The following is an 11,441-nucleotide window of genomic DNA, read 5'->3' as shown; positions in this document are numbered from 1 at the left end:
TGCCTAAGAAGAAGACTGTAATGTATATACCATTAAGGGGGGGAACTATCTTTTACAGCTCATGTATACTGCAGTACCGGCAGTGACCACACCTGTATATAACACTGAGTAGTAATCTGTACAGATCAGTTCCAGTGTGAGCCACGTTGAGTAAACACCTGTTGTACCGTTCTCCTGCAGTCTGTGTCTTATTATACACGGACACAACATTGGCGACAAGGCAAGTTCGAACCTACCTGCAACTCTGCATCACCTCCCGGGGATTCGTTCCTGGAGATCAATGGATTGGAGGTCAAGGCCAGAGACTCGGGCGTCGACCACGGGCAACCGCTCAGTCATCCAGCAGAGACTCGAGAATTGTGGGGGAGGCTGTCGAGAGCCAGGCTTGGCTTTCCAGTCGAGGTGGTCCAGCGAAATGGGCTGGCAACAGGTAGTGTGCAGACCCTTCCCGGACAGCGGCGGGCTAGAGCCCGACCGAGCGGCACAGCAAAGGGCCGAGCAGCGTCGACGGGGGAGAGAGAGAGGGCAGAGCGCACAGGGTGCAGCCGGTGTTCAGGGGCCGAGCAGCGTTGAAGAGAGGGAGAGAGAGACGCGCAGAAAGCCGCGAGGCACCGCCATTGCCACGAGGACCGCCGAGAGCGGCGTTGGTAGCAGAGCAGGAGAAGCGCGCGAAATGTACAGGGCGCCACCACTGCCACGAGAACCGCCGGGAGCGGCGTTGGCAGCAGCGGGGGAGGAAGGAAAGTGAGGGAGATGCCATTTTAAGCCATTGGGAGATGCCATTTTAAACCACACCCAAAATGCCGAAGAGTGGCAGTATCACCGCATTTGACAGTGAAGTCGAAGATTGGACTACATATGTCGAACGAATAGTGGTATACTGCAAGGCAAATGAGGTGTCAGATGACAAGAAAGCGTCGGTATTGTTAAATTTAATGGGTGCAAAGATGTATGGCTTATTACTAAATCTAGTAACCCCAACGAAGCCAATGGAAAAGAGTTTTGAAGACATAGTGACGATACTACAGGAACATTTAAACCCCACACCGCTGCTGATAGCAGAAAGATTCAAGTTTCACAAGCGGAACCAGCATAAGGATGAAAGCAATGCTGATTATTTAACAGAACTGCGCAAACTATCGAAACACTGCCAGTTTGGAGCGGGACTGGCAGATACCTTAAGGGACAAGTTTGTGTGTGGGCTTCAAAGTGAAGGAACCCAGAAACGGCTTTTATCTGAAAAGGACCTTACGCTGGAAAAGGCTTTCAGCATTGTGGTATCATATGAAGCAGCAGCACGGGTCGCTGCAGAGATACAACAGAGACCGCAAGAATATGGCACAAACGAAATGTCATATAGAACAGAGAAGTGCTATCGCTGCGGCAGAACAACACATGACCAGGATGATTGCTGGTTCAAAGACAAAGTGTGCAGACAGTGTGGAAAAGAAGGACACATAGCACGAGTCTGCAGGTCGGGAAAGAAAACCAGCAATAAGAAATCTACCAAAGAAAAGTACAAGAAGGTACATAAGATGACGGAGAATAGTTCAGACAAACAAAAGAGTGATAACGACTCCGAAAGCAGGGAACTGAGTTGTCTGAAACTACATAATGTGATCACAACGGAGGATCACCGAACCATTTGGGTCACTCTCAAGATAGCAGGAGTCCAGGTAAAGATGGAATTGGACACAGGATCAGCTCTAACAGTCATAAACCGACAGGTCTACGAGCGGCCATTCTCACACATACCCTTGAGAGACACAAAAACTATTTTGAAGACGTACACGGGGCAAAAAGTCTACCCCAAAGGAAAAATAAGGGTGACCGTTATATATAACGGTAAGGAAACACCAAAACTAAACCTGTATGTATTGCAAGATGGAGGACCACCATTACTGGGACGTGAATGGATCTGGAAAATACAACTGGATTGGCATTCCATACAGGCACTGACTGTGGCTGACAAAAAGGATGACGACGTCACACCTGGGCAACTGTCAAAGATCCTAACTGACGCGAAAGAAGTGTTCCAGCAAGGACTCAAAACACTAGAAGGCATGACAGCGACGATTAAAATTGAAGAAAACGCAAGCCCAAACTTTTTTAAGGCCAGACCGGTACCTTATGCGATCCGCCCAGCCGTCGAAGCAGAGATGGAGAGTCTGGAACGTTCAGGTGTACTGTCCAAGGTAGACTGGAGCGAGTGGGCTACACCCATCGTCCCTGTGATGAAAAAGTCATTGAGCAGCACGCCTGGGGAACCAAGGAAGGTTCGCATCCGTGGGGACTTTAAGGTAACAGTGAACCCGGTCCTTCACACCGTACAATATCCACTTCCGCGGATTGAAGATATTTTCGCCTCGCTATCTGGAGGGAAATGCTTCACTAAGATTGATCTGGCCCAGGCGTATCTGCAAATGGAGGTAGAAGAAGCATCAAAAAAATACCTCACAATCAACACCCATAAAGGTCTCTACCAATACAACCGGCTGGTGTTCGGGGTAGCATCAGCTTCGGCTATTTGGCAGAGGGCAATGGAACAAGTCCTGCAAGGGATCCCAGGGACCCAGTGTTATTTGGACGACATCCTGGTCACGGGCGAAAATGACAGTGATCACCTTGCCAACCTGGAGCAGGTGCTCACTAGATTGCAGGAATATGGGCTCCAAGCTTACCGCCCCAAATGCGAGTTTTTTAGAAAACAGATCTCGTATTGTGGCCACGTTATTGATAAAGAGGGGTTACATAAGTCCCCAGAGAAGATTGAGGCAGTAGTCAAGGCTCCAGCACTGGAAAATGTGTCACAACTGAGGTCGTTCCTCGGGCTGGTAAACTACTACCTTAAGTTCTTGCCAAATTTGTCTACAATACTACACCCACTGAACACCCTATTGCAAACTGGGGTGCCATGGAAGTGGAGTGACGAATGTAGACAAGCTTTCCAGAAGAGCAAAACACTAATCACATCGAAAGAGGTATTGGCCCATTACAACCCGGCATTACCAATTCGGTTGGCATGTGATGCTTCACCCTACGGGATTGGAGCGGTGCTGTCGCACAAATTCTCGGACGGCTCAGAGAGGCCAATAGCCTTTGCGTCACGATCACTAACCTCAGCCGAGCGTAACTACGCCCAGATTGACAGGGAGGCCCTCAGCCTAGTGTGGGGAGTGAAAAAGTTCAATCACTATCTGCACGGGCAGAAATTCACCTTGCTGACTAATCACCAGCCTTTTGTCTCCATTTTTAATCCGAAGAAGGGCGTTCCGGTGATGACTGCGCAACGACTACAAAGATGGTCACTTTTTCTAGGGGCGCACCACTATGAGATTGAATATAAGGGCACGAAACAGCATGGAAATACTGATGGGCTATCACACCTGCCACTGCCTACTGCGGAGGAAGCACCAGCAGTGGATCCTGTCGAAATATTCCATTCGACTATAGTTGAATACCTACCGGTAACTAACGCTTGTATCGAAAAGGAAACCCGAAATGACCCGACACTGTCTCGGGTATATGATTTGACGGTGAAGGGATGGCAAGCACATGGCGCCTCACTGTTGCCAGCATTCTCGACAAGGAGAGAACAGCTGTCAGTGTGCCGGGGGACCTTAATGTGTGGATCCCGAGTGGTAATTCCACCCAAGTTAAGGGATAGAGTGCTCAATGAGCTTCATGAGGGTCATCTGGGAGGTGTAAAAATGAAAAGCCTAGCCAGGACTTATGTGTGGTGGCCGGGAATCGCTAAACAAATCGATGACCTGACCAAGAGCTGCTCAGGATGCCAGAAAATCCAAAATGCACCACCACAGGCCCCTCTACACCCATGGGAGTGGCCCTCATCTCCATGGCAACAGGTGCATATTGATTTTGCTGGTCCATTCATGGACTCAATGTTTTTAATAGCTGTGGATGTGCACTCAAAATGGCCTGAGGTCATCAAAATGTCCTCCACTACCACGGAGAAAACTATTGCAGTCCTACGGACCATTTTTGCCAGGAATGGCTTGCCAGAACAGATTTGCTCCGATAACGGACCACAGTTTGTGTCCGAAAAGTTCCGGAGGTTCTTGAAAAAGAATGGGGTAAGGCATTACACATCCGCCCCGTATCATCCAGCCACAAATGGATTGGCTGAGAGGTTCGTACAAACCTTTAAGAAGGCAATAAAGGCTATGTACAATGACAACATTCTGCTGCAGCACAAGGTGGACAATTTCCTGTTCGCCTACCGGAATGCGACACATGCAGTAACCAACCAGGCCCCAGCCATGATGTTCTTTAACCGAAGGTTAAGATCTCGCCTGGATTTGCTCAGACCAAACGTACGAAGAGATGTTGAGAGTAAGCAATTCCAGCACATCCATGAGAAGCCAACAAGGAGCTTCAATGTAGGGCAACCAGTCTTGGCCCGCGACTACCAAACAGAAAAATGGCAGCCAGGAACGATATGCACACGGCAGGGCCCACTAATGTACACAGTGGACATTGGGGAGAGCATCGTGAGACGCCATGTTGACCAGATCCTAGAGTCACAGGAACAAGTCAACCCCATGCCTCGCCCATACGTACCTGGTGATGAACCCGATGTAGAGGTCGCACCTACCCCAGAAACAGTAGCATCGGAAGCTGATGAACCACCCGACGACAGGGGGCCAGAATCGCCTCCGCACCAAGAGCAAGACACTCGGGAAAGGCGCTATCCAGAAAGGATCAGGAAGCATCCCCAAAGACTGAATATATAAATAGACTATTTTCAGCTAATGTTGCATGTTAAAAGTGTTAATTGTAATTAGTTTGATATTTAATTGTTAAATGAGTGTTATGGTACTGTTAATCTAAAAGGGGAGGAATTGTAATGTATATACCTTTAAGGGGGGAACTATCTTTTACAGCTCATGTATACTGCAGTACCGGCAGTGACCACACCTGTATATAACACTGAGTAGTAATCTGTACAGATCAGTTCAGTGTGAGCCACGTTGAGTAAACACCTGTTGTATCGTTCTCCTGCAGTCTGTGTCTTATTATACACAGACACAACAAAAACTAACCTGGAAAGTCTCAGGTTCGATCCCTAGATTCACCTGGGGTGGCATTAATAAGGCTGAAAGTGACCATAGACCCCTTGGGTTGGGCAGGAGGAACTTCAACCAGGGTTTCCACTTCTGATTGCTGTTGGAAAATGCATGCATGTGGACATCAGGTATGGACAGAATCAGGCTTGGGTGCAGTGCTCCTCATGGAAAGATAGTCACTGTCAAGGCCACTTGGATGAGGGTTAGACCACCATGGAATCATATCCCACTGTTGAGGGGAAGAGAAATAACATTAGAATGAATATATTTACACTGTTACAGGTCCTTTGCAGCCTTCTTAAAAGTTTTCTTCCAATTCCACATGTTTCTGGACTGAGGTAAATTGAATCCACTCAAATTGTTGGGTTCATTCCAGTTACAATTTAGGATGAAACCTCTGCCTATGCTATATAGTCGCAGAATCAGAATGCAACAGTCACCTTTAAAGCTAACTGCACTGCTTAGAAAATGTGAATTTGATAACAATCAGAACTGTCCCTCTCCATCCCTGCATCACAGTCTCACAATAGACAGCGCTGATGAGAGATTATCAGTTGAACAGGCCCGTTTTATACAATGCATCTGTCACTGAATAACGGGTAACTAAATCGCTTCAATGGGAACAGTCCTCAATCAGTATTTAGCATCAGAGGACTGGCACTTATAGATTGGCGTATCAAAAAATGAATAAAAAGGCAAAATAGAATTGCAATGTGATTGCTCGCTGCAAATCATTACTCTAAATCTATGGGCAAAAAGCACTTTCTGGAACATGGAAATGTGACAGGAAATTTCATAAGAGGAGATCAGAAAAAAGAGTCAAGAATGAAGACTAAAGTTTGTGCTGAGTTTCTATGCTAGGGTTAGTTTGTCAGAAATTATTATTTAAATGGGGAGAGATTACAAATGAGGTACAGAGGGATCTGGGGGTCCTTGTACATGAATCACAAAAAGTTAGCATGCAGGTGCAGCAAGTAATTAGGAAGGCAAAGGGAATGGAGTATAAAAGTATGGTGTTGGTGAGACCATACCTGAAGTACTGCGTACAGTTTTGGTCTCCTTATTTAAGGAAGGATATACAAGGTTCATTCCGGAGATGAAGGGGTTGTCTTATGAAGAAAGGTTGAGCAGGTTGGGCCTATACTCATTGGAGTTTAGAAGAATGAGGGGATCTTATTGAAACATATAGGGGGGAAAATTCAGTTGGTTTGCACCTCCCGTTAGCGCCTTAAGAGGGCACTAATGGGGCGCAAAGCAACTAGCGCCCGGGCGCGGCGATATCTGCGCTTCTCATGAAATTGACCGGACATTTTGCGGCGGCACTAAACAATACCGCCCCGATCTCCTGCGCCCGCAGACCTTGACGTCATTCGAGTGTGCAATGCCCTTGTGGCGCCCCGGAACGGATATTGAGTGGTGCCCCCCTCCTTTCCGCCAGGCACAAGCAATGACAGGTAGACTGGAACGTTTCCCAGTCGCTGTGGGGCTGGGGGGGGGCGCTATTTAGAGGCGGCCCCTTCCTGGCTTTTTCTGTGGTAGACATTTTTGTACCACTCGTTCTGATAGAGAGAGAGAGATTCTCAGAGTGTTAACCCCTCGCTTCTGTGAGGAGGATCTGCCCCTAACTCGGGGTATCAGGGTTCGCTGCTTTAGGAGACTCAACATGCCGGTCAGTCTATTGTCACTTTCTCAGTAATACACAAAGTCAGAAACTGTAAAATAAGTAAAGTTTTATTCCGGTAACCGGTACTGGACTTCACTCTGAGAAGCCCTTTGTGTTTGCCCACAAGGAAGTCTCCTCTAGAGTGCGCCCCTAGACTCACGCGGCTACAATATTTATACATTTTCATAAACTTGCAAGTCGTCATGAGAATACAGAAAACTAGGCGATCACACGCTACACAAGTCATTTGTTTCTTTTTACAGAGTTCTGTTTAAAATTCACTTTAGCTTTCAACAAAATTCAGCCCTGAGACTGTCTCTACTCTGTTCTATAAACATTCTGTTTCTGTTCTTTCTTATCTATTTGTACTGCATTCCCACAGTCCTGCATCAGTTTTTTTACATTTAAACCATTCACCCATGTCAAGTAGTCCATCATGCCTTGTGAGGCATTGGTACAGCAGTATGGGATTATCTAGCTTAACATTCCCTCCTTTTATCATTCCATGATAACTTCGACCTTTTTCTCTACATGCTGGACAGGGTGTCAACTATTCCATACATACATTACATATTCAAAGATTATATTTTTATCCTTTATAGTTTCCTCCAAACATATACAGCATATATGGTTATCCGAGTCAGTCGCCCTACTTCAGTTGGGAATTAAATGCAATATACAATATGAAAGGCGAATTTAGCATGCAATCAAGCAAAGGTAACCCGTTATCAATGTCCAGGGGTTGGGTCCATTCTTGTCCCATTTTATCTTATTATTATGCCGAATCTTCGTAAATGCTATCATCTTCCTCTAATTCTTGCAGCTCTTTCATGTTACTCCTAGTCCAATCCTGTGTGACATTGACATTTCCTTGAGGTTGATTGATTATAACCATCTGCTTTTCACCTCCTGATCCACGCTTAATCAGTCGGTTGATTATCACTGAGACTAGTACATATAAGACAACCAGACAAATGACCCATTCCAAGATGGTTCTAAACAGTCCTCCAAATAGTCCATCTAATAAACACAACGGTCCCCATCCATAATTTCCCGTTGTGTGATCAATGTCTCCGGCCTCCTTTGCCTTTCTTTCAATTTCATCAGTTTCGTTTTGGATCTGCTTTGAGAAATCACGAATGTCCGTACAACATTCTGCTCCGATAACTGCGCATGCTCCTCCTTGTGCATGTAAAACATAATCTAGTGCCATCCTGTTTTGTAGGGCAAACATTCTTATTTGGCCCATTTCCTTATTGATCAGTTTCAACGCCATGGCTATGTCTCTGGCAATATCCTCCACATCCTGTGCCAAATTTCTTATTTCATCTAATGCCATCATTACTCCGTAAGATGATATTAAAGTTCCTAGGAGTCGGTTCCACCAGTTTTGGTGGTGTGTTTTGAAAGGATCCGAGCCCAAGAGTTTGCGCATGGCGAAATTAGTTCCATAATTTCTTTTTTTCCATTGACTGTAGGTTGGGTCTTCACTCGGAATCTCATCTTCAAGTCTGAAGGCTGGGATGATAAATGCTATAGCACATCTTCCTTTAAAGTTATTTGGTAAATATGGGTACCCAGTATGATTGCACACCCACATAGTCCCTTTAATTGCTGTTAGAGAACACTGGTATGATCGTCTGGCTAGGTTCTCTAGATCCCATTCTGAAGTTTGCAGACAATTAGTAGTTCCTTTTGATTTATCGTGGGGTTTGGTAGGCCACATAGTTTCATTGTGTTGTCCCTCTCTTTTTCCATTTATGGAGATGATGGTGTCACAAAATGTGGGGAAAAGCACCCCTACCTCCACTTCACCAATTTTTGATTCTATACACCATTCGAAATGTGGTACGATTGTTATTGGTATACCTTCTACTTTGGTACATTTCTTACAGTTATCGGTTCCGGTGCAATATTCTTTGGACCAGGGTCGTATTTCGTGCCTTGTCAAGTTGCACTCTTTATCGGAAGCATATGTAAGTTTGGCTTGTTTATGCATTAAGTCGCATATCAGGCAGTCGTCAGATGTGACTGCCATCAATGGAAAACCTCCCGCCATTCCTACTGGCCTTGGAGTGCATAATTTTGATTTATTCTTCCATGAGTGGTTTTTGGTATTTTGTGCCTTTTTGTAGAGAGATTGTATCCTCTCGAGCCACTTCTGGTGTAGATTTTCTCCTTGAGATGCCAGGAGTTTCCTTCCTCCTCTTTTTATGAGGGCACCGTTTATATCTATTAGTGCCGATAACTGTACTCGATTCTGACCATGACAGCACTCATTTACGTGGGTTTGATCATAAACGTATACATCCTTATGGGACCAATTTCTTCCGGGATCATACATATTCTGCCATCCTGGGAAATTATAAGAATTTTTCCATCTTGGTTTATGTACAGTGATGTTACATCTGCTATCATACTGGCCTTCGTGGTTTCCAGTTGTATTTAAAGAGTGTTCGGTAAAATTACATAGACACCAGTGTGTTCCCGGTACATTTACACACATCTGGCCTGTAGAATTTAATTGATGTGATAACACCACCTGAAAGGGGTCCAGTGGGCATCTAGTGATGTTTTTACATTCATTCACATCAGCACAGTTTTTATCTGTTCCTGGTACGTTAGCTCTATGCCCTTCTCTGCACTCATATTTTGCTTGGTTGTATCCCCTTTCCTGAGTGTTATCTATCGGACTGGCTGTTGTGCTGATGGTTGACCATTCGTCAATTATGGTACACCATTTGCATCCCGTGGGAAGTCTCTGGGTACAGGTGCACAATGTAGTCTGTCCCTGTTTACAATACATTGCGGATGCCTTAATTTTATCATCATTGGCAGAGTCATTCGTGCAGTTCCCTCGGTTAATATTAAAATTGTCACGACATCCCCATCCGCAAGAAAATGCAGTGCACCCATGCTATTTGGAGCAGCGATTGATGCATTGTCCCTCTGTCGCTGTTAAGGTTATGTCCATTATGACAAGAGCGGTGATGACAACTTGCAGTGTGAAGCGTGAATCCATTTTGTCTTTCCTTCGACCTTCACTGTGGTATGCGTGGTTAACAGTACTTGATAGGATCCCTTCCACCTGGGTTCTAATCCTTTTCGGTAGAAGTTCTTTACGAAAACATAATCACCTGGTTTGAGTCGATGACAGGCGTCCTCTGGTGTTGGTTTAGTAACAGCTGTTACCTGTTGATGAGACAACTTTAAAGCAGAGGTTAGTGACATACAATAAGACATCATCTGATTGTCCATTACATGAATATCTATTTGTCTGTCGTCTTGGATGGGAGCCGAGAACGGGGTTCTTAAAGGTTTTCCGAAGATAATTTCTGCTGGTGATAATCCTGTCTTTCATTGGTAATACTTCTGGCCATTTTAATTTGGTTTCTACACAAAGTTTGGCCAATTTTAGTTTTAAGGCTCCATTAGCCCTTTCCACCAGTCCTGCTGATTGTGGATGGAGCGGGCAATGTAAATGCTGTCTAATATTGAGAACATTGCAAAGTTCAGCATTAATTTCTGCAACAAAATGTGGTCCGTTGTCGGAACTCAATTGTATTGGCACTCCGAACCTTGGCACAATATCTTTCAGTATTATTTTGCACACAGTCTTTGCGGTATTGTTCCTTGTTGGGAAGGCTTCTATCCATTTACTAAATACATCAATGATAACTAGTACATATTTATATCCATAAGCTGATTCTAATTGTACAAAATCTAACTGTAGTATTTGAAAAGGGACCGTCTGGGATAGGAGCTGTTGCTGTTACTGTTGGTATGGCTTTTCCTGGGTTGTGTTGCTGACATATCAGACAGTGATCAATTGTCTGCTGTGCCACTTTTTCCCAATTTGGGTTGCACCAAGAATTTTCCAATTTGGAGCAACTATCCTTCCCTTTGTGTCGGCATATAGTTGTGTCAAAGGATCCTTTTTACAATTTTCTTTTATCCATTTTTGTTTTTCATTTTCAGGAGCGTCCTCCTGGTGCTTTTGTACATCTTCCAACGATGGCGCACAAGAGGGATACTTCCCTCCCTCCTTTTGTTCCAACTGGGGCATTTGTTTTTGGTCCTCATACATAGCGGCATATTTTGCTGCTTCATCTGCCAATCTATTCCCCTCGGCAACCTGTGTGTGTAACCGTGTGTGTGCCTGGTATTTTACAATGGCTAATTCCCTGGGTAGTAATACTGTCTGTGTCAATCTTTCTACCTGTACTTGGTTCAATATGGGAGTTCCAGATGTGGTCAGAAAACCCTTCCTTTTCCATATTATTCCGAAATCATGCGCTAATCCGAAGGCATATCTCGAGTCTGTATAAATATTTACTTTCATCCCTTCTGATAATTTGTATGCTCTTGCTAGTGCGTGTAATTCTGCTTTCTATGCTGACCAATGATTTGGAAGTTTACCTGATTCTACCACATTTGGTGACTCTATAATTGCGTATCCTATCTGTCCTTCACCTGTATCTGATCTAGAGGCTGATCCATCCACAAAGTACTCATGGTCTGGGGTATTCAAAGGTACGTCCTTTAAATCAGGTCTGATTATTGTTTGGGTCTCAATTTTTGTTACACAGTCATGTATTGGTTCACCTACATGTTCTGTGGGTTAATCTCATATCTACTCATCCTTGCCGACGTCATGTGCTGTGTGGATAATTTGTTCAGTAATCGGTAGT

Source organism: Somniosus microcephalus, chromosome 1 (assembly GCF_052327205.1).
Source record: "Somniosus microcephalus isolate GS21.2 chromosome 1, FLI_Smic_1.0, whole genome shotgun sequence".
NCBI lineage: Eukaryota > Metazoa > Chordata > Chondrichthyes > Squaliformes > Somniosidae > Somniosus > Somniosus microcephalus.
This window is presented reverse-complemented; position numbering follows the sequence as displayed.